Here is a 17,500-nt window from a genome sequence, read left to right as displayed (position 1 = left end):
TAGGTGCTCAAAAGCATTAAATTTAGACCTCTTTTACTTCTTAACTCAAGTAAATTCAATGATAAGTTGAAAAAATTAAATGTAAAATTTAATAGAAAAGAATGTTATGGCAGTATAAAATTACCTACAGCACCTGGTATTCCCAGGTGGTCTCCCATCCAAGTACTAACCAGGCCCAACACTGTATAGCTTACAAGTTCAGACGAGATTGGGCATGTCCAGTGTGGTTTGGCTGTAGGTGCTCAAAAACATTAACTTTAGACCTCTTTTACTTCTTAACTCAAGTAAATTCAATGATAAGTTGAAAAATTAAATGTAAAATGTAATAGAAAAGAATGTTATGGCCGTATAAAATTACCTACAGCTCCTGGTATTCCCAGGTGGTCTCCCATCCAAGTACTAAGCAGGCCCAACACTGCAAAGCTTCCAAGATCAGATGAGATTGGGCATGTCCAGTGTGGTTTGGCTGTAGGTGCTCAAAAACATTAACTTTAGACCTCTCTTACTTCTTAACTCAAGTAAATTCATTGATTAGTTGAAAAAATTAAATGTAAAATTTAATAGAAAAGAATGTTATGGCAGTATAAAATTACCTACAGCACCTGGTATTCCCAGGTGGTCTCCCATTCAATTACTAACTAGGTGCAACACTGCATAGCTTCCAAGATCAGACGAGATTGGGCATCTCCAGTGTGGTTTGGCTGTAGGTGCTCAAAAACATTAACTTTAGACCTCTATTACTTCTTAACTCAGGTAAATTCATTGATAAGTTGAAAAAATTAAATGTAAAATGTAATAGAAAAGAATGTTATGGCTGTATAAAATTACCTACAGCACCTGGTATTCCCAGGTGGTCTCCCATCCAAGTACTAACCAGGCCCAACACTGCATAGCTTCCAAGATCAGACGAGATTGGGCATGTCCAGTGTGGTTTGGCTGTAGGTGCTCAAAAACATTAACTTTAGACCTCTTTTACTTCTTAACTCAAGTAAATTCATTGATAAGTTGAAAAAATTAAATGTAAAATGTAATAGAAAAGAATGTTTTGGCTGTCTAAAAAAACATACAGCACCAGGTATTCCCAGGTGGTCTCCCATGCAAGTACAAACCAGGCCCAACACTGCATAGCTTCCAAGATCAGACAAGATTGGGCATGTCCAGTGTGGTTTGGCTGTAGGTGCTCAAAAGCATTAAATTTAGACCTCTATTACTTCTTAACTCAAGTAAATTCATTGATAAGTTGAAAAAATTAAATGTAAAATGTAATAGAAAAGAATGTTATGGCAGTATAAAATTACCTACAGCACCTGGTGTTCCCAGGTGGACTCCCATCCAAGTACCAACCAGGCCCAACACTGCATAGTTTGCAAGATAAGATGAGATTGGGCATGTCCTCTGTGGTTTGACTGTAAGTGCTCAAAAACATTAAATTTAGACATCTTTTACTTCTTAACTCAAGTAAATTCAATGATAAGTTGAAAAAATTAAATGTAAAATTTAATAGAAAAGAATGTTATGGCAGTATAAAATTACCTACAGCACCTGGTATTCCCAGGTGGTCTCCCATGCAAGCACAAACCAGGCCCAACACTGCATAGCTTCCAAGATCAAACGAGATTGGGCATGTCCAGTGTGGTTTGGCTGTAGGTGCTCAAAAATATTAACTTTAGACATCTATTACTTCTTAACTCATGTAAATTCATTGATAAGTTGAAAAAATTAAATGTAAAATTTGATAGAAAATAATGTTATGGCAGTATAAAATTACCTACAGCACCTGGTATTCCCAGGTGGTCTCCCATTCAAGTACTAACCAGGCTCAACACTGCATAGCTTCCAAGATCAGACGAGATTGGGCATGTCCAGTGTGGTTTGGCTGTAGGCGCTCAAAAACATTAACTTTAGACCTCTTTTACTTCTTAACTCAAGTAAATGCAATGATAAGTTGAAAAATTAAATGTAAAATGTAATAGAAAAGAATGTTTTGGCTGTCTAAAATTACATACAGCACCAGGTATTCCCAGGTGGTCTCCCATGCAAGTACAAACCAGGACCAACACTGCATAGCTTCCAAGATCAGACGAGATTGGGCATGTCCAGTGTGGTTTGGCTGTAGGTGCTCAAAAGCATTAAATTTAGACCTCTATTACTTCTTAACTCAAGTAAATTCATTGATAAGTTGAAAAATTAAATGTAAAATGTAATAGAAAAGAATGTTATGGCCGTATAAAATTACCTACAGCTCCTGGTATTCCCAGGTGGTCTCCCATCCAAGTACTAAGCAGGCCCAACACTGCAAAGCTTCCAAGATCAGATGAGATTGGGCATGTCCAGTGTGGTTTGGCTGTAGGTGCTCAAAAACATTAACTTTAGACCTCTCTTACTTCTTAACTCAAGTAAATTCATTGATTAGTTGAAAAAATTAAATGTAAAATGTAATAGAAAAGAACGTTATGGCAGTATAAAATTACCTACAGCACCTGGTATTCCCAGGTGGTCTCCCATCCAAGTACTAACCAGGCCCAACACTGCATAGTTCCAAGATCAGACGAGATTGGGCATGTCCAGTGTGGTTTGGCTGTAGGTGCTCAAAAATATTAACTTTAGACATCTATTACTTCTTAACTCATGTAAATTCACTGATAAGTTGAAAAAATTAAATGTAAAATTTAATAGAAAAGAATGTTATGGCAGTATAAAATTACCTACAGCACCTGGTATTCCCAGGGGGTCTCCCATTCAATTACTAACTAGGCGCAACACTGCATAGCTTCCAAGATCAGACGAGATTGGGCATCTCCAGTGTGGTTTGGCTGTAGGTGCTCAAAAACATTAACTTTAGACCTCTATTACTTCTTAACTCAGGTAAATTCATTGATAAGTTGAAAAAATTAAATGTAAAATGTAATAGAAAAGAATGTGATTGCTGTATAAAATTACCTACAGCACCTGGTATTCCCAGGTGGTCTCCCATCCAAGTACTAACCAGGCCCAACACTGCATAGCTTCCAAGATCAGACGAGATTGGGCATGTCCAGTGTGGTTTGGCTGTAGCTGCTCAAAAACATTAACTTTAGACCTCTTTTACTTCTTAACTCAAGTAAATTCATTGATAAGTTGAAAAAATTAAATGTAAAATGTAATAGAAAAGAATGTTTTGGCTGTCTAAAATAACATACAGCATCAGGTATTCCCAGGTGGTCTCCCATGCAAGTACAAACCAGGCCCAACACTGCATAGCTTCCAAGATCAGACAAGATTGGGCATGTCCAGTGTGGTTTGGCTGTAGGTGCTCAAAAGCATTAAATTTAGACCTCTATTACTTCTTAACTCAAGTAAATTCATTGATAAGTTGAAAAAATTAAATGTAAAATGTAATAGAAAAGAATGTTATGGCAGTATAAAATTACCTACAGCACCTGGTGTTCCCAGGTGGTCTCCCATCCAAGTACCAACCAGGCCCAACACTGCATAGTTTGCAAGATAAGATGAGATTGGGCATGTCCTCTGTGGTTTGACTGTAAGTGCTCAAAAACATTAAATTTAGACATCTTTTACTTCTTAACTCAAGTAAATTCAATGATAAGTTGAAAAAATTAAATGTAAAATTTAATAGAAAAGAATGTTATGGCAGTATAAAATTACCTACAGCACCTGGTATTCCCAGGTGGTCTCCCATCCAAGTACTAACCAGACCCAACACTGCATAGCTTCCAAGTTCAGACGAGATTGGGCATGTCCAGTGTAGTTTGGCTGTAGGTGCTCAATAACATTAACTTTAGACCTCTTTTACTTCTTAACTCAAGTAAATTCAATGATAAGTTGAAAAATGAAATGTAAAATGTAATAGAAAAGAATGTTATGGCAGTATAAAATTACCTACAGCTCCTGGTATTCCCAGGTGGTCTCCCATCCAAGTACTAACCAGGCCCAACACTGCAAAGCTTCCAAGATCAGACGAGATTGGGCATGTCCAGTGTGGTTTGGCTGTAGGCGCTCAAAAACATTAACTTTAGACCTCTTTTACTTCTTAACTCAAGTAAATGCAATGATAAGTTGAAAAATTAAATGTAAAATGTAATAGAAAAGAATGTTTTGGCTGTCTAAAATTACATACAGCACCAGGTATTCCCAGGTGGTCTCCCATGCAAGTACAAACCAGGACCAACACTGCATAGCTTCCAAGATCAGACGAGATTGGGCATGTCCAGTGTGGTTTGGCTGTAGGTGCTCAAAAGCATTAAATTTAGACCTCTATTACTTCTTAACTCAAGTAAATTCATTGATAAGTTGAAAAATTAAATGTAAAATGTAATAGAAAAGAATGTTATGGCCGTATAAAATTACCTACAGCTCCTGGTATTCCCAGGTGGTCTCCCATCCAAGTACTAAGCAGGCCCAACACTGCAAAGCTTCCAAGATCAGATGAGATTGGGCATGTCCAGTGTGGTTTGGCTGTAGGTGCTCAAAAACATTAACTTTAGACCTCTCTTACTTCTTAACTCAAGTAAATTCATTGATTAGTTGAAAAAATTAAATGTAAAATGTAATAGAAAAGAACGTTATGGCAGTATAAAATTACCTACAGCACCTGGTATTCCCAGGTGGTCTCCCATCCAAGTACTAACCAGGCCCAACACTGCATAGCTTCCAAGATCAGACGAGATTGGGCATGTCCAGTGTGGTTTGGCTGTAGGTGCTCAAAAATATTAACTTTAGACATCTATTACTTCTTAACTCATGTAAATTCACTGATAAGTTGAAAAAATTAAATGTAAAATTTAATAGAAAAGAATGTTATGGCAGTATAAAATTACCTACAGCACCTGGTATTCCCAGGTGGTCTCCCATTCAATTACTAACTAGGCGCAACACTGCATAGCTTCCAAGATCAGACGAGATTGGGCATCTCCAGTGTGGTTTGGCTGTAGGTGCTCAAAAACATTAACTTTAGACCTCTATTACTTCTTAACTCAGGTAAATTCATTGATAAGTTGAAAAAATTAAATGTAAAATGTAATAGAAAAGAATGTGATTGCTGTATAAAATTACCTACAGCACCTGGTATTCCCAGGTGGTCTCCCATCCAAGTACTAACCAGGCCCAACACTGCATAGCTTCCAAGATCAGACGAGATTGGGCATGTCCAGTGTGGTTTGGCTGTAGCTGCTCAAAAACATTAACTTTAGACCTCTTTTACTTCTTAACTCAAGTAAATTCATTGATAAGTTGAAAAAATTAAATGTAAAATGTAATAGAAAAGAATGTTTTGGCTGTCTAAAATAACATACAGCACCAGGTATTCCCAGGTGGTCTCCCATGCAAGTACAAACCAGGCCCAACACTGCATAGCTTCCAAGATCAGACAAGATTGGGCATGTCCAGTGTGGTTTGGCTGTAGGTGCTCAAAAGCATTAAATTTAGACCTCTATTACTTCTTAACTCAAGTAAATTCATTGATAAGTTGAAAAAATTAAATGTAAAATGTAATAGAAAAGAATGTTATGGCAGTATAAAATTACCTACAGCACCTGGTGTTCCCAGGTGGTCTCCCATCCAAGAACCAACCAGGCCCAACACTGCATAGTTTGCAAGATAAGATGAGATTGGGCATGTCCTCTGTGGTTTGACTGTAAGTGCTCAAAAACATTAAATTTAGACATCTTTTACTTCTTAACTCAAGTAAATTCAATGATAAGTTGAAAAAATTAAATGTAAAATTTAATAGAAAAGAATGTTATGGCAGTATAAAATTACCTACAGCACCTGGTATTCCCAGGTGGTCTCCCATCCAAGTACTAACCAGACCCAACACTGCATAGCTTCCAAGTTCAGTCGAGATTGGGCATGTCCAGTGTAGTTTGGCTGTAGGTGCTCAATAACATTAACTTTAGACCTCTTTTACTTCTTAACTCAAGTAAATTCAATGATAAGTTGAAAAATGAAATGTAAAATGTAAAAGAAAAGAATGTTATGGCCGTATAAAATTACCTACAGCTCCTGGTATTCCCAGGTGGTCTCCCATCCAAGTACTAACCAGGCCCAACACTGCAAAGCTTCCAAGATCAGACGAGATTGGGCATGTCCAGTGTGGTTTGGCTGTAGGTGCTCAAAACCATTAACTTTAGACCTCTTTTACTTCTTAACTCAAGTAAATTCATTGATAAGTTGAAAAAATTAAATGTAAAATGTAATAGAAAAGAATGTTTTGGCTGTCTAAAATAACATACAGCATCAGGTATTCCCAGGTGGTCTCCCATGCAAGTACAAACCAGGCCCAACACTGCATAGCTTCCAAGATCAGACAAGATTGGGCATGTCCAGTGTGGTTTGGCTGTAGGTGCTCAAAAGCATTAAATTTAGACCTCTATTACTTCTTAACTCAAGTAAATTCATTGATAAGTTGAAAAAATTAAATGTAAAATGTAATAGAAAAGAATGTTATGGCAGTATAAAATTACCTACAGCACCTGGTGTTCCCAGGTGGTCTCCCATCCAAGTACCAACCAGGCCCAACACTGCATAGTTTGCAAGATAAGATGAGATTGGGCATGTCCTCTGTGGTTTGACTGTAAGTGCTCAAAAACATTAAATTTAGACATCTTTTACTTCTTAACTCAAGTAAATTCAATGATAAGTTGAAAAAATTAAATGTAAAATTTAATAGAAAAGAATGTTATGGCAGTATAAAATTACCTACAGCACCTGGTATTCCCAGGTGGTCTCCCATCCAAGTACTAACCAGACCCAACACTGCATAGCTTCCAAGTTCAGACGAGATTGGGCATGTCCAGTGTAGTTTGGCTGTAGGTGCTCAATAACATTAACTTTAGACCTCTTTTACTTCTTAACTCAAGTAAATTCAATGATAAGTTGAAAAATGAAATGTAAAATGTAATAGAAAAGAATGTTATGGCAGTATAAAATTACCTACAGCTCCTGGTATTCCCAGGTGGTCTCCCATCCAAGTACTAACCAGGCCCAACACTGCAAAGCTTCCAAGATCAGACGAGATTGGGCATGTCCAGTGTGGTTTGGCTGTAGGCGCTCAAAAACATTAACTTTAGACCTCTTTTACTTCTTAACTCAAGTAAATGCAATGATAAGTTGAAAAATTAAATGTAAAATGTAATAGAAAAGAATGTTTTGGCTGTCTAAAATTACATACAGCACCAGGTATTCCCAGGTGGTCTCCCATGCAAGTACAAACCAGGACCAACACTGCATAGCTTCCAAGATCAGACGAGATTGGGCATGTCCAGTGTGGTTTGGCTGTAGGTGCTCAAAAGCATTAAATTTAGACCTCTATTACTTCTTAACTCAAGTAAATTCATTGATAAGTTGAAAAATTAAATGTAAAATGTAATAGAAAAGAATGTTATGGCCGTATAAAATTACCTACAGCTCCTGGTATTCCCAGGTGGTCTCCCATCCAAGTACTAAGCAGGCCCAACACTGCAAAGCTTCCAAGATCAGATGAGATTGGGCATGTCCAGTGTGGTTTGGCTGTAGGTGCTCAAAAACATTAACTTTAGACCTCTCTTACTTCTTAACTCAAGTAAATTCATTGATTAGTTGAAAAAATTAAATGTAAAATGTAATAGAAAAGAACGTTATGGCAGTATAAAATTACCTACAGCACCTGGTATTCCCAGGTGGTCTCCCATCCAAGTACTAACCAGGCCCAACACTGCATAGCTTCCAAGATCAGACGAGATTGGGCATGTCCAGTGTGGTTTGGCTGTAGGTGCTCAAAAATATTAACTTTAGACATCTATTACTTCTTAACTCATGTAAATTCACTGATAAGTTGAAAAAATTAAATGTAAAATTTAATAGAAAAGAATGTTATGGCAGTATAAAATTACCTACAGCACCTGGTATTCCCAGGTGGTCTCCCATTCAATTACTAACTAGGCGCAACACTGCATAGCTTCCAAGATCAGACGAGATTGGGCATCTCCAGTGTGGTTTGGCTGTAGGTGCTCAAAAACATTAACTTTAGACCTCTATTACTTCTTAACTCAGGTAAATTCATTGATAAGTTGAAAAAATTAAATGTAAAATGTAATAGAAAAGAATGTGATTGCTGTATAAAATTACCTACAGCACCTGGTATTCCCAGGTGGTCTCCCATCCAAGTACTAACCAGGCCCAACACTGCATAGCTTCCAAGATCAGACGAGATTGGGCATGTCCAGTGTGGTTTGGCTGTAGCTGCTCAAAAACATTAACTTTAGACCTCTTTTACTTCTTAACTCAAGTAAATTCATTGATAAGTTGAAAAAATTAAATGTAAAATGTAATAGAAAAGAATGTTTTGGCTGTCTAAAATAACATACAGCACCAGGTATTCCCAGGTGGTCTCCCATGCAAGTACAAACCAGGCCCAACACTGCATAGCTTCCAAGATCAGACAAGATTGGGCATGTCCAGTGTGGTTTGGCTGTAGGTGCTCAAAAGCATTAAATTTAGACCTCTATTACTTCTTAACTCAAGTAAATTCATTGATAAGTTGAAAAAATTAAATGTAAAATGTAATAGAAAAGAATGTTATGGCAGTATAAAATTACCTACAGCACCTGGTGTTCCCAGGTGGTCTCCCATCCAAGAACCAACCAGGCCCAACACTGCATAGTTTGCAAGATAAGATGAGATTGGGCATGTCCTCTGTGGTTTGACTGTAAGTGCTCAAAAACATTAAATTTAGACATCTTTTACTTCTTAACTCAAGTAAATTCAATGATAAGTTGAAAAAATTAAATGTAAAATTTAATAGAAAAGAATGTTATGGCAGTATAAAATTACCTACAGCACCTGGTATTCCCAGGTGGTCTCCCATCCAAGTACTAACCAGACCCAACACTGCATAGCTTCCAAGTTCAGTCGAGATTGGGCATGTCCAGTGTAGTTTGGCTGTAGGTGCTCAATAACATTAACTTTAGACCTCTTTTACTTCTTAACTCAAGTAAATTCAATGATAAGTTGAAAAATGAAATGTAAAATGTAAAAGAAAAGAATGTTATGGCCGTATAAAATTACCTACAGCTCCTGGTATTCCCAGGTGGTCTCCCATCCAAGTACTAACCAGGCCCAACACTGCAAAGCTTCCAAGATCAGACGAGATTGGGCATGTCCAGTGTGGTTTGGCTGTAGGTGCTCAAAACCATTAACTTTAGACCTCTATTACTTCTTAACTCAAGTAAATTCATTGATAAGTTGAAAAAATTAAATGTAAAATGTAATAGAAAAGAACGTTATGGCTGTATAAAATTACCTACAGCACCTGGTATTCCCAGGTGGTCTCCCATCCAAGTACTAACCAGGCCCAACACTGCATAGCTTCCAAGATCAGATGAGATTGGGCATGTCCAGTGTGGTTTGGCTGTAGGTGCTCAAAAACATTAACTTTAGACCTCTTTTACTTCTTAACTCAAGTAAATTCATTGATAAGTAGAAAAAATTAATGTAAAATGTAATAGAAAAGATTGTTTTGGCTGTCTAAAATTACATACAGCACCAGGTATTCCCAGGTGGTCTCCCATGCAAGTACAAACCAGGCAAAACACTGCATAGCTTCCAAGATCAAACGAGATTGGGCATGTCCAGTGTGGTTTGGCTGTAGGTGCTCAAAACTTTAAATTTAGACCTCTAATACTTCTTAACTCAAGTAAATTCATTGATAAGTTGAAAAAATTAAATGTAAAATGTAATAGAAAAGAATATTATGGCTGCATAAAATTACCTACAGCACCTGGTATTCCCAGGTGGTCTCCCATGCAAGTACTAACCAAGCCCAACACTGCATAGCTTCCAAGATCAAACGAGATTGGGCATGTCCAGTGTGGTTTGGCTGTAGGTGCTCAAAAATATTAACTTTAGACATCTATTACTTCTTAACTCATGTAAATTCATTGATAAGTTGTAAAAATTAAATGTAAAATTTGATAGAAAATAATGTTATGGCAGTATAAAATTACCTACAGCACCTGGTATTCCCAGGTGGTCTCCCATTCAAGTACTAACCAGGCTCAACACTGCATAGCTTCCAAGATCAGACGAGATTGGGCATGTCCAGTGTGGTTTGGCTGTAGGCGCTCAAAAACATTAACTTTAGACCTCTTTTACTTCTTAACTCAAGTAAATGCAATGATAAGTTGAAAAATTAAATGTAAAATGTAATAGAAAAGAATGTTATGGCAGTATAAAGTTACCTACAGCTCCTGGTATTCCCAGGTGGTCTCCCATCCAAGTACTAACCAGGCCCAACACTGCACAGCTTCCAAGATCAGACGATATTGGGCATGTCCAGTGTGGTTTGGCTGTAGGTGCTCAAAAACATTAACTTTAGACCTCTTTTACTTCTTAACTCAAGTAAATTCATTGATAAGTAGAAAAAATTAAATGTAAAATGTAATAGAAAAGAATGTTTTGGCTGTCTAAAATTACATACAGCACCAGGTATTCCCAGGTGGTCTCCCATGCAAGTACAAACCAGGACCAACACTGCATAGCTTCCAAGATCAGACGAGATTGGACATGTCCAGTGTGGTTTGGCTGTAGGTGCTCAAAAGCATTAAATTTAGACCTCTATTACTTCTTAACTCAAGTAAATTCATTGATAAGTTGAAAAAATTAAATGTAAAATGTAATAGAAAAGAATGTTATGGCTGCATAAAATTACCTACAGCACCTGGTATTCCCAGGTGGTCTCCCATCCAAGCACTAACCAGGCCCAACACTGCATAGCTTCCAAGTTCAGACGAGATTGGGCATGTCCAGTGTGGTTTGGCTGTAGGTGCTCAAAAACATTAACTTTAGACCTCTTTTACTTCTTAACTCAAGTAAATTCAATGATAAGTTGAAAAATTAAATGTAAAATGTAATAGAAAAGAATGTTATGGCCGTATAAAATTACCTACAGCTCCTGGTATTCCCAGGTGGTCTCCCATCCAAGTACTAACCAGGCCCAACACTGCAAAGCTTCCAAGATCAGACGAGATTGGGCATGTCCAGTGTGGTTTGGCTGTAGGTGCTCAAAAACATTAACTTTAGACCTCTCTTACTTCTTAACTCAAGTAAATTCATTGATTAGTTGAAAAAATTAAATGTAAAATGTAATAGAAAAGAACGTTATGGCAGTATAAAATTACCTACAGCACCTGGTATTCCCAGGTAGTCTCCCATCCAAGTACTAACCAGGCCCAACACTGCATAGCTTCCAAGATCAGACGAGATTGGGCATGTCCAGTGTGGTTTGGCTGTAGGTGCTCAAAAACATTAACTTTAGACCTCTTTTACTTCTTAACTCAAGTAAATTCATTGATAAGTAGAAAAAATTAAATGTAAAATATAATAGAAAAGAATGTTTTGGCTGTCTAAAATTACATACAGCACCAGGTAATCCCAGGTGGTCTCCCATGCAAGTACAAACCAGGCCCAACACTGCATAGCTTCCAAGATCAAACGAGATTGGGCATGTCCAGTGTGGTTTGGCTGTAGGTGCTCAAAAACATTAAATTTAGACCTCTATTACTTCTTAACTCAAGTAAATTCATTGATAAGTTGAAAAAATTAAATGTAAAATGTAATAGAAAAGAATGTTATGACTGCATAAAATTACCTACAGCACCTGGTATTCCCAGGTGGTCTCCCATCCAAGTACTAACCAGGCCCAACACTGCATAGCTTCCAAGATCAAACGAGATTGGGCATGTCCAGTGTGGTTTGGCTGTAGGTGCTCAAAAATACTAACTTTAGACATCTATTACTTCTTAACTCATGTAAATTCATTGATAAGTTGAAAAAATTAAATGTAAAATTTAATAGAAAAGAATGTTATGGCAGTATAAAATTACCTACAGCACCTGGTATTCCCAGGTGGTCTCCCATTCAAGTACTAACCAGGCCCAACACTGCATAGCTACCAAGATCAGACGAGATTGGGCATGTCCAGTGTGGTTTGGCTGTAGGAGCTCAAAAACATTAACTTTAGACCTCTTTTACTTCTTAACTCAAGTAAATTCATTGATAAGTAGAAAAAATTAAATGTAAAATGTAATAGAAAAGAATGTTTTGGCTGTCTAAAATTACATACAGCACCAGGTATTCCCAGGTGGTCTCCCATGCAAGTACAAACCAGGCCCAACACTGCATAGCTTCCAAGATCAGATGAGATTGGGCATGTCCAGTGTGGTTTGGCTGTAGGTGCTCAAAAGCATTAAATTTAGATCTCTATTACTTCTTAACTCAAGTAAATTCATTGATAAGTTGAAAAAATTAAATGTAAAATGTAATAGAAAAGAATGTTATGGCTGCATAATATTACCTACAGCACCTGGTATTCCCAGGTGGTCTCCCATCCAAGTACTAACCAGGCCCAACACTGCATAGCTTCCAAGATCAAACAAGATTGGGCATGTCCAGTGTGGTTTGGCTGTAGGTGCTCAAAAATATTAACTTTAGACATCCATTACTTCATAACTCATGTAAATTCATTGATAAGTTGAAAAAATTAAATGTAAAATGTAATAGAAAAGAATGTTTTGGCTGTATAAAATTACCTACAGCACCTGGTATTCCCAGGTGGTCTCCCATCCAAGTACTAACCATGCCCAACACTGCATAGCTTCCAAGTTCAGACGAGATTGGGCATGTCCAGTGTGGCTTGGCTGTAGGTGCTCAAAAACATTAACTTTAGACCTCTTTTACTTCTTAAGTCAAGTAAATTCAATGATAAGTTGAAAAATGAAATGTAAAATGTAATAGAAAATAATGTTGTGGCCGTATAAAATTACCTACAGCTCCTGGTATTCCCAGGTGGTCTCCCATCCAAGTACTAACCAGGCCCAACACTGCAAAGCTTCCAAGATCAGACGAGATTGGGCATGTCCAGTGTGGTTTGGCTGTAGGTGCTCAAAAACATTAACTTTAGACCTCTATTACTTCTTAACTCAAGTAAATTCATTGATAAGTTGAAAAAATTAAATGTAAAATGTAATAGAAAAGAACGTTATGGCTGTATAAAATTACCTACAGCACCTGGTATTCCCAGGTGGTCTCCCATCCAAGTACTAACCAGGCCCAACACTGCATAGCTTCCATGATCAGACGAGATTGGGCATGTCCAGTGTGGTTTGGCTGTAGGTGCTCAAAAGCATTAACTTTAGACCTCTTTTACTTCTTAACTCAAGTAAATTCATTGATAAGTAGAAAAAATTAAATGTATAATGTAATAGAAAAGAATGTTTTGGCTGTCTAAAATTACATACAGCACCAGGTATTCCCAGGTGGTCTCCCATGCAAGTACAAACCAGGCCCAACACTGCATAGCTTCCAAGATCTAATGAGATTGGGCATGTCCAGTGTGGTTTGGCTATAGGTGCTCAAAAACATTAAATTTAGACCTCTATTACTTCTTAACTCAAGTAAATTCATTGATAAGTTGAAAAAATTAAATGTAAAATGTAATAGAAAAGAATGTTATGGCAGTATAAAATTACCTACAGCACCTGGTATTCCCAGGTGGTCTCCCATTCAAGTACTAACCAGGCCCAACACTGCATAGCTACCAAGATCAGACGAGATTGGGCATGTCCAGTGTGGTTTGGCTGTAGGAGCTCAAAAACATTAACTTTAGACCTCTTTTACTTCTTAACTCAAGTAAATTCATTGATAAGTAGAAAAAATTAAATGTAAAATGTAATAGAAAAGAATGTTTTGGCTGTCTAAAATTACATACAGCACCAGGTATTCCCAGGTGGTCTCCCATGCAAGTACAAACCAGGCCCAACACTGCATAGCTTCCAAGATCAGATGAGATTGGGCATGTCCAGTGTGGTTTGGCTGTAGGTGCTCAAAAGCATTAAATTTAGATCTCTATTACTTCTTAACTCAAGTAAATTCATTGATAAGTTGAAAAAATTAAATGTAAAATGTAATAGAAAAGAATGTTATGGCTGCATAATATTACCTACAGCACCTGGTATTCCCAGGTGGTCTCCCATCCAAGTACTAACCAGGCCCAACACTGCATAGCTTCCAAGATCAAACAAGATTGGGCATGTCCAGTGTGGTTTGGCTGTAGGTGCTCAAAAATATTAACTTTAGACATCCATTACTTCATAACTCATGTAAATTCATTGATAAGTTGAAAAAATTAAATGTAAAATGTAATAGAAAAGAATGTTTTGGCTGTATAAAATTACCTACAGCACCTGGTATTCCCAGGTGGTCTCCCATCCAAGTACTAACCATGCCCAACACTGCATAGCTTCCAAGTTCAGACGAGATTGGGCATGTCCAGTGTGGCTTGGCTGTAGGTGCTCAAAAACATTAACTTTAGACCTCTTTTACTTCTTAAGTCAAGTAAATTCAATGATAAGTTGAAAAATGAAATGTAAAATGTAATAGAAAATAATGTTGTGGCCGTATAAAATTACCTACAGCTCCTGGTATTCCCAGGTGGTCTCCCATCCAAGTACTAACCAGGCCCAACACTGCAAAGCTTCCAAGATCAGACGAGATTGGGCATGTCCAGTGTGGTTTGGCTGTAGGTGCTCAAAAACATTAACTTTAGACCTCTATTACTTCTTAACTCAAGTAAATTCATTGATAAGTTGAAAAAATTAAATGTAAAATGTAATAGAAAAGAACGTTATGGCTGTATAAAATTACCTACAGCACCTGGTATTCCCAGGTGGTCTCCCATCCAAGTACTAACCAGGCCCAACACTGCATAGCTTCCATGATCAGACGAGATTGGGCATGTCCAGTGTGGTTTGGCTGTAGGTGCTCAAAAGCATTAACTTTAGACCTCTTTTACTTCTTAACTCAAGTAAATTCATTGATAAGTAGAAAAAATTAAATGTATAATGTAATAGAAAAGAATGTTTTGGCTGTCTAAAATTACATACAGCACCAGGTATTCCCAGGTGGTCTCCCATGCAAGTACAAACCAGGCCCAACACTGCATAGCTTCCAAGATCTAATGAGATTGGGCATGTCCAGTGTGGTTTGGCTATAGGTGCTCAAAAACATTAAATTTAGACCTCTATTACTTCTTAACTCAAGTAAATTCATTGATAAGTTGAAAAAATTAAATGTAAAATGTAATAGAAAAGAATGTTATGGCTGCCTAAAATTACCTACAGCACCTGGTATTCCCAGGTGGTCTCCCATCCAAGTACTAACCAGGCCCAACACTGCATAGCTTCCAAGATCAAACGAGATTGGGCATGTCCAGTGTGGTTTGGCTGTCGGTGCTCAAAAATATTAACTTTAGATATCTATTAATTCTTAACTCATGTAAATTCATTGATAAGTTGAAAAAATTAAATGTAAAATGTAATAGAAAAGAATGTTATGGCAGTTTAAAATTACCTACAGCACTTAGTATTCCCAGGTGGTCTCCCATTCAAGTACTAACCAGGCCCAACACTGCATATCTTCCAAGATCAGACGAGATTGGGCATGTCCAGTGTGGTTTGGCTGTAGGTGCTCAAAAACCTTAACTTTAGACCTCTTTTACTTCTTAACTCAAGTAAATTCAATGATAAGTTGAAAAATTAAATGTAAAATGTAATAGAAAAGAATGTTATTGCAGTATAAAGTTACCTACAGCTCCTGGTATTCCCAGGTGGTCTCCCATCCAAGTACTAACAAGGCGCAACACTGCATAGCTTCCAAGATCAGACGAGATTGGGCATCTCCAGTGTGGTTTGGCTGTAGGTGCTCAAAAACATTAACTTTAGACCTCTATTACTTCTTAACTCAAGTAAATTCATTGATAAGTTGAAAAAATTAAATGTAAAATGTAATAGAAAAGAATGTTATGGCTGTATAAAATTACCTACAGCACCTGGTATTCCCAGGTGGTCTCCCATCCAAGTACTAACCAGGCCCAACACTGCATAGCTTCCAAGTTCAGACGAGATTGGGCATGTCCAGTGTAGTTTGGCTGTAGGTGCTCAATAACATTAACTTTAGACCTCTTTTACTTCTTAACTCAAGTAAATTCAATGATAAGTTGAAAAATGAAATGTAAAATGTAAAAGAAAAGAATGTTATGGCCATATAAAATTACCTACAGCTCCTGGTATTCCCAGGTGGTCTCCCATCCAAGTACTAACCAGGCCCAACACTGCAAAGCTTCCAAGATCAGACGAGATTGGGCATGTCCAGTGTGGTTTGGCTGTAGGTGCTCAAAACCATTAACTTTAGACCTCTATTACTTCTTAACTCAAGTAAATTCATTGATAAGTAGAAAAAATTAAATGTAAAATGTAATAGAAAAGAACGTTATGGCTGTATAAAATTACCTACAGCACCTGGTATTCCCAGGTGGTCTCCCATCCAAGTACTAACCAGGCCCAACACTGCATAGCTTCCAAGATCAGATGAGATTGGGCATGTCCAGTGTGGTTTGGCTGTAGGTGCTCAAAAACATTAACTTTAGACCTCTTTTACTTCTTAACTCAAGTAAATTCATTGATAAGTAGAAAAAATTAATGTAAAATGTAATAGAAAAGATTGTTTTGGCTGTCTGAAATTACATACAGCACCAGGTATTCCCAGGTGGTCTCCCATGCAAGTACAAACCAGGCCCAACACTGCATAGCTTCCAAGATCAAACGAGATTGGGCATGTCCAGTGTGGTTTGGCTGTAGGTGCTCAAAACTTTGAATTTAGACCTCTATTACTTCTTAACTCAAGTAAATTCATTGATAAGTTGAAAAAATTAAATGTAAAATGTAATAGAAAAGAATGTTATGGCTGCATAAAATTACCTACAGCACCTGGTATTCCCAGGTGGTCTCCCATGCAAGTACTAACCAAGCCCAACACTGCATAGCTTCCAAGATCAAACGAGATTGGGCATGTCCAGTGTGGTTTGGCTATAGGTGCTCAAAAATATTAACTTTAGACATCTATTACTTCTTAACTCATGTAAATTCATTGATAAGTTGTAAAAATTAAATGTAAAATTTGATAGAAAATAATGTTATGGCAGTATAAAATTACCTACAGCACCTGGTATTCCCAGGTGGTCTCCCATTCAAGTACTAACCAGGCTCAACACTGCATAGCTTCCAAGATCAGACGAGATTGGGCATGTCCAGTGTGGTTTGGCTGTAGGCGCTCAAAAACATTAACTTTAGACCTCTTTTACTTCTTAACTCAAGTAAATGCAATGATAAGTTGAAAAATTAAATGTAAAATGTAATAGAAAAGAATGTTATGGCAGTATAAAGTTACCTACAGCTCCTGGTATTCCCAGGTGGTCTCCCATCCAAGTACTAACCAGGCCCAACACTGCACAGCTTCCAAGATCAGACGAGATTGGGCATGTCCAGTGTGGTTTGGCTGTAGGCGCTCAAAAACATTAACTTTAGACCTCTTTTACTTCTTAACTCAAGTAAATGCAATGATAAGTTGAAAAATTAAATGTAAAATGTAATAGAAAAGAATGTTTTGGCTGTCTAAAATTACATACAGCACC

At 37.4% G+C, this 17,500-nt stretch overlaps 7 non-coding genes and 66 pseudogenes across 7 annotated transcripts; all 73 read right to left on the bottom strand.

Moving 5' to 3' along the window:
• Positions 1-5, bottom strand: part of LOC148495881 (5S ribosomal RNA) — a 119-nt pseudogene extending 114 nt beyond the window's left edge.
• A 116-nt stretch (positions 6-121) lies between these two features.
• LOC148495880 (5S ribosomal RNA) lies at positions 122-240 on the bottom strand (annotated as a pseudogene).
• A 115-nt stretch (positions 241-355) lies between these two features.
• LOC148495879 (5S ribosomal RNA) lies at positions 356-474 on the bottom strand (annotated as a pseudogene).
• Positions 475-590: 116 nt separating this feature from the next.
• On the bottom strand, positions 591-709 carry LOC148495878 (5S ribosomal RNA; annotated as a pseudogene).
• Positions 710-825: 116 nt separating this feature from the next.
• Positions 826-944, bottom strand: LOC148495877 (5S ribosomal RNA). The gene has a single exon (XR_015870283.1). It is a non-coding gene; the product is annotated as a 5S ribosomal RNA (ribosomal RNA).
• A 116-nt stretch (positions 945-1,060) lies between these two features.
• Positions 1,061-1,179, bottom strand: LOC148495876 (5S ribosomal RNA; annotated as a pseudogene).
• A 351-nt stretch (positions 1,180-1,530) lies between these two features.
• Positions 1,531-1,649, bottom strand: LOC148495875 (5S ribosomal RNA; annotated as a pseudogene).
• A 116-nt stretch (positions 1,650-1,765) lies between these two features.
• LOC148495874 (5S ribosomal RNA) lies at positions 1,766-1,884 on the bottom strand (annotated as a pseudogene).
• A 115-nt stretch (positions 1,885-1,999) lies between these two features.
• LOC148495873 (5S ribosomal RNA) lies at positions 2,000-2,118 on the bottom strand (annotated as a pseudogene).
• A 115-nt stretch (positions 2,119-2,233) lies between these two features.
• Positions 2,234-2,352, bottom strand: LOC148495872 (5S ribosomal RNA; annotated as a pseudogene).
• A 116-nt stretch (positions 2,353-2,468) lies between these two features.
• LOC148495871 (5S ribosomal RNA) lies at positions 2,469-2,586 on the bottom strand (annotated as a pseudogene).
• Positions 2,587-2,702: 116 nt separating this feature from the next.
• Positions 2,703-2,821, bottom strand: LOC148495870 (5S ribosomal RNA; annotated as a pseudogene).
• Positions 2,822-2,937: 116 nt separating this feature from the next.
• On the bottom strand, positions 2,938-3,056 carry LOC148495869 (5S ribosomal RNA; annotated as a pseudogene).
• Positions 3,057-3,172: 116 nt separating this feature from the next.
• On the bottom strand, positions 3,173-3,291 carry LOC148495868 (5S ribosomal RNA; annotated as a pseudogene).
• Positions 3,292-3,407: 116 nt separating this feature from the next.
• Positions 3,408-3,526, bottom strand: LOC148495867 (5S ribosomal RNA; annotated as a pseudogene).
• A 116-nt stretch (positions 3,527-3,642) lies between these two features.
• On the bottom strand, positions 3,643-3,761 carry LOC148495866 (5S ribosomal RNA; annotated as a pseudogene).
• A 115-nt stretch (positions 3,762-3,876) lies between these two features.
• On the bottom strand, positions 3,877-3,995 carry LOC148495865 (5S ribosomal RNA; annotated as a pseudogene).
• A 115-nt stretch (positions 3,996-4,110) lies between these two features.
• Positions 4,111-4,229, bottom strand: LOC148495864 (5S ribosomal RNA; annotated as a pseudogene).
• A 115-nt stretch (positions 4,230-4,344) lies between these two features.
• LOC148495863 (5S ribosomal RNA) lies at positions 4,345-4,463 on the bottom strand (annotated as a pseudogene).
• A 116-nt stretch (positions 4,464-4,579) lies between these two features.
• Positions 4,580-4,698, bottom strand: LOC148495862 (5S ribosomal RNA). Its single transcript, XR_015870282.1, has one exon. It is a non-coding gene; the product is annotated as a 5S ribosomal RNA (ribosomal RNA).
• Positions 4,699-4,814: 116 nt separating this feature from the next.
• Positions 4,815-4,933, bottom strand: LOC148495861 (5S ribosomal RNA; annotated as a pseudogene).
• A 116-nt stretch (positions 4,934-5,049) lies between these two features.
• On the bottom strand, positions 5,050-5,168 carry LOC148495860 (5S ribosomal RNA; annotated as a pseudogene).
• Positions 5,169-5,284: 116 nt separating this feature from the next.
• Positions 5,285-5,403, bottom strand: LOC148495859 (5S ribosomal RNA; annotated as a pseudogene).
• A 351-nt stretch (positions 5,404-5,754) lies between these two features.
• Positions 5,755-5,873, bottom strand: LOC148495858 (5S ribosomal RNA; annotated as a pseudogene).
• Positions 5,874-5,988: 115 nt separating this feature from the next.
• On the bottom strand, positions 5,989-6,107 carry LOC148495857 (5S ribosomal RNA; annotated as a pseudogene).
• A 116-nt stretch (positions 6,108-6,223) lies between these two features.
• LOC148495856 (5S ribosomal RNA) lies at positions 6,224-6,342 on the bottom strand (annotated as a pseudogene).
• A 116-nt stretch (positions 6,343-6,458) lies between these two features.
• On the bottom strand, positions 6,459-6,577 carry LOC148495855 (5S ribosomal RNA; annotated as a pseudogene).
• Positions 6,578-6,693: 116 nt separating this feature from the next.
• LOC148495854 (5S ribosomal RNA) lies at positions 6,694-6,812 on the bottom strand (annotated as a pseudogene).
• A 115-nt stretch (positions 6,813-6,927) lies between these two features.
• Positions 6,928-7,046, bottom strand: LOC148495853 (5S ribosomal RNA; annotated as a pseudogene).
• A 115-nt stretch (positions 7,047-7,161) lies between these two features.
• Positions 7,162-7,280, bottom strand: LOC148495852 (5S ribosomal RNA; annotated as a pseudogene).
• A 115-nt stretch (positions 7,281-7,395) lies between these two features.
• On the bottom strand, positions 7,396-7,514 carry LOC148495851 (5S ribosomal RNA; annotated as a pseudogene).
• Positions 7,515-7,630: 116 nt separating this feature from the next.
• On the bottom strand, positions 7,631-7,749 carry LOC148495850 (5S ribosomal RNA). The gene has a single exon (XR_015870281.1). It is a non-coding gene; the product is annotated as a 5S ribosomal RNA (ribosomal RNA).
• Positions 7,750-7,865: 116 nt separating this feature from the next.
• LOC148495849 (5S ribosomal RNA) lies at positions 7,866-7,984 on the bottom strand (annotated as a pseudogene).
• A 116-nt stretch (positions 7,985-8,100) lies between these two features.
• LOC148495848 (5S ribosomal RNA) lies at positions 8,101-8,219 on the bottom strand (annotated as a pseudogene).
• A 116-nt stretch (positions 8,220-8,335) lies between these two features.
• LOC148495847 (5S ribosomal RNA) lies at positions 8,336-8,454 on the bottom strand (annotated as a pseudogene).
• A 351-nt stretch (positions 8,455-8,805) lies between these two features.
• Positions 8,806-8,924, bottom strand: LOC148495846 (5S ribosomal RNA; annotated as a pseudogene).
• Positions 8,925-9,039: 115 nt separating this feature from the next.
• LOC148495845 (5S ribosomal RNA) lies at positions 9,040-9,158 on the bottom strand (annotated as a pseudogene).
• A 116-nt stretch (positions 9,159-9,274) lies between these two features.
• LOC148495844 (5S ribosomal RNA) lies at positions 9,275-9,393 on the bottom strand. Its single transcript, XR_015871442.1, has one exon. It is a non-coding gene; the product is annotated as a 5S ribosomal RNA (ribosomal RNA).
• Positions 9,394-9,508: 115 nt separating this feature from the next.
• On the bottom strand, positions 9,509-9,627 carry LOC148495843 (5S ribosomal RNA; annotated as a pseudogene).
• A 115-nt stretch (positions 9,628-9,742) lies between these two features.
• LOC148495842 (5S ribosomal RNA) lies at positions 9,743-9,861 on the bottom strand (annotated as a pseudogene).
• A 116-nt stretch (positions 9,862-9,977) lies between these two features.
• On the bottom strand, positions 9,978-10,096 carry LOC148495841 (5S ribosomal RNA; annotated as a pseudogene).
• Positions 10,097-10,211: 115 nt separating this feature from the next.
• On the bottom strand, positions 10,212-10,330 carry LOC148495840 (5S ribosomal RNA; annotated as a pseudogene).
• Positions 10,331-10,446: 116 nt separating this feature from the next.
• LOC148495839 (5S ribosomal RNA) lies at positions 10,447-10,565 on the bottom strand (annotated as a pseudogene).
• A 116-nt stretch (positions 10,566-10,681) lies between these two features.
• On the bottom strand, positions 10,682-10,800 carry LOC148495838 (5S ribosomal RNA; annotated as a pseudogene).
• Positions 10,801-10,915: 115 nt separating this feature from the next.
• LOC148495837 (5S ribosomal RNA) lies at positions 10,916-11,034 on the bottom strand (annotated as a pseudogene).
• A 116-nt stretch (positions 11,035-11,150) lies between these two features.
• LOC148495836 (5S ribosomal RNA) lies at positions 11,151-11,269 on the bottom strand (annotated as a pseudogene).
• A 116-nt stretch (positions 11,270-11,385) lies between these two features.
• Positions 11,386-11,504, bottom strand: LOC148495835 (5S ribosomal RNA; annotated as a pseudogene).
• Positions 11,505-11,620: 116 nt separating this feature from the next.
• On the bottom strand, positions 11,621-11,739 carry LOC148495834 (5S ribosomal RNA). Its single transcript, XR_015870650.1, has one exon. It is a non-coding gene; the product is annotated as a 5S ribosomal RNA (ribosomal RNA).
• Positions 11,740-11,855: 116 nt separating this feature from the next.
• Positions 11,856-11,974, bottom strand: LOC148495833 (5S ribosomal RNA; annotated as a pseudogene).
• A 116-nt stretch (positions 11,975-12,090) lies between these two features.
• Positions 12,091-12,209, bottom strand: LOC148495832 (5S ribosomal RNA; annotated as a pseudogene).
• Positions 12,210-12,325: 116 nt separating this feature from the next.
• LOC148495831 (5S ribosomal RNA) lies at positions 12,326-12,444 on the bottom strand (annotated as a pseudogene).
• A 116-nt stretch (positions 12,445-12,560) lies between these two features.
• Positions 12,561-12,679, bottom strand: LOC148495830 (5S ribosomal RNA; annotated as a pseudogene).
• A 115-nt stretch (positions 12,680-12,794) lies between these two features.
• On the bottom strand, positions 12,795-12,913 carry LOC148495829 (5S ribosomal RNA; annotated as a pseudogene).
• Positions 12,914-13,029: 116 nt separating this feature from the next.
• On the bottom strand, positions 13,030-13,148 carry LOC148495828 (5S ribosomal RNA; annotated as a pseudogene).
• Positions 13,149-13,264: 116 nt separating this feature from the next.
• On the bottom strand, positions 13,265-13,383 carry LOC148495827 (5S ribosomal RNA; annotated as a pseudogene).
• Positions 13,384-13,499: 116 nt separating this feature from the next.
• On the bottom strand, positions 13,500-13,618 carry LOC148495826 (5S ribosomal RNA; annotated as a pseudogene).
• Positions 13,619-13,734: 116 nt separating this feature from the next.
• On the bottom strand, positions 13,735-13,853 carry LOC148495825 (5S ribosomal RNA; annotated as a pseudogene).
• A 116-nt stretch (positions 13,854-13,969) lies between these two features.
• LOC148495824 (5S ribosomal RNA) lies at positions 13,970-14,088 on the bottom strand (annotated as a pseudogene).
• A 116-nt stretch (positions 14,089-14,204) lies between these two features.
• Positions 14,205-14,323, bottom strand: LOC148495823 (5S ribosomal RNA; annotated as a pseudogene).
• Positions 14,324-14,438: 115 nt separating this feature from the next.
• LOC148495822 (5S ribosomal RNA) lies at positions 14,439-14,557 on the bottom strand (annotated as a pseudogene).
• Positions 14,558-14,673: 116 nt separating this feature from the next.
• On the bottom strand, positions 14,674-14,792 carry LOC148495821 (5S ribosomal RNA; annotated as a pseudogene).
• A 116-nt stretch (positions 14,793-14,908) lies between these two features.
• On the bottom strand, positions 14,909-15,027 carry LOC148495820 (5S ribosomal RNA; annotated as a pseudogene).
• Positions 15,028-15,143: 116 nt separating this feature from the next.
• Positions 15,144-15,262, bottom strand: LOC148495819 (5S ribosomal RNA; annotated as a pseudogene).
• Positions 15,263-15,378: 116 nt separating this feature from the next.
• Positions 15,379-15,497, bottom strand: LOC148495818 (5S ribosomal RNA; annotated as a pseudogene).
• A 115-nt stretch (positions 15,498-15,612) lies between these two features.
• Positions 15,613-15,731, bottom strand: LOC148495817 (5S ribosomal RNA; annotated as a pseudogene).
• Positions 15,732-15,847: 116 nt separating this feature from the next.
• Positions 15,848-15,966, bottom strand: LOC148495816 (5S ribosomal RNA). The gene has a single exon (XR_015871170.1). It is a non-coding gene; the product is annotated as a 5S ribosomal RNA (ribosomal RNA).
• Positions 15,967-16,081: 115 nt separating this feature from the next.
• LOC148495815 (5S ribosomal RNA) lies at positions 16,082-16,200 on the bottom strand (annotated as a pseudogene).
• Positions 16,201-16,316: 116 nt separating this feature from the next.
• LOC148495814 (5S ribosomal RNA) lies at positions 16,317-16,435 on the bottom strand. Its single transcript, XR_015871441.1, has one exon. It is a non-coding gene; the product is annotated as a 5S ribosomal RNA (ribosomal RNA).
• A 115-nt stretch (positions 16,436-16,550) lies between these two features.
• On the bottom strand, positions 16,551-16,669 carry LOC148495813 (5S ribosomal RNA; annotated as a pseudogene).
• Positions 16,670-16,784: 115 nt separating this feature from the next.
• Positions 16,785-16,903, bottom strand: LOC148495812 (5S ribosomal RNA; annotated as a pseudogene).
• A 116-nt stretch (positions 16,904-17,019) lies between these two features.
• LOC148495811 (5S ribosomal RNA) lies at positions 17,020-17,138 on the bottom strand (annotated as a pseudogene).
• A 115-nt stretch (positions 17,139-17,253) lies between these two features.
• LOC148495810 (5S ribosomal RNA) lies at positions 17,254-17,372 on the bottom strand (annotated as a pseudogene).
• Positions 17,373-17,487: 115 nt separating this feature from the next.
• LOC148495809 (5S ribosomal RNA) overlaps positions 17,488-17,500 on the bottom strand; it is a 119-nt pseudogene continuing 106 nt past the window's right edge.

This window comes from Taudactylus pleione, unplaced genomic scaffold (assembly GCF_031769625.1).
Source record: "Taudactylus pleione unplaced genomic scaffold, aTauple2 ptg000550l, whole genome shotgun sequence".
Taxonomy (NCBI): Eukaryota; Metazoa; Chordata; class Amphibia; order Anura; family Myobatrachidae; genus Taudactylus; species Taudactylus pleione.
The sequence above is the reverse complement of the archived record's forward strand: the minus strand, read 5'-3'. Positions and strand labels throughout refer to the sequence as shown.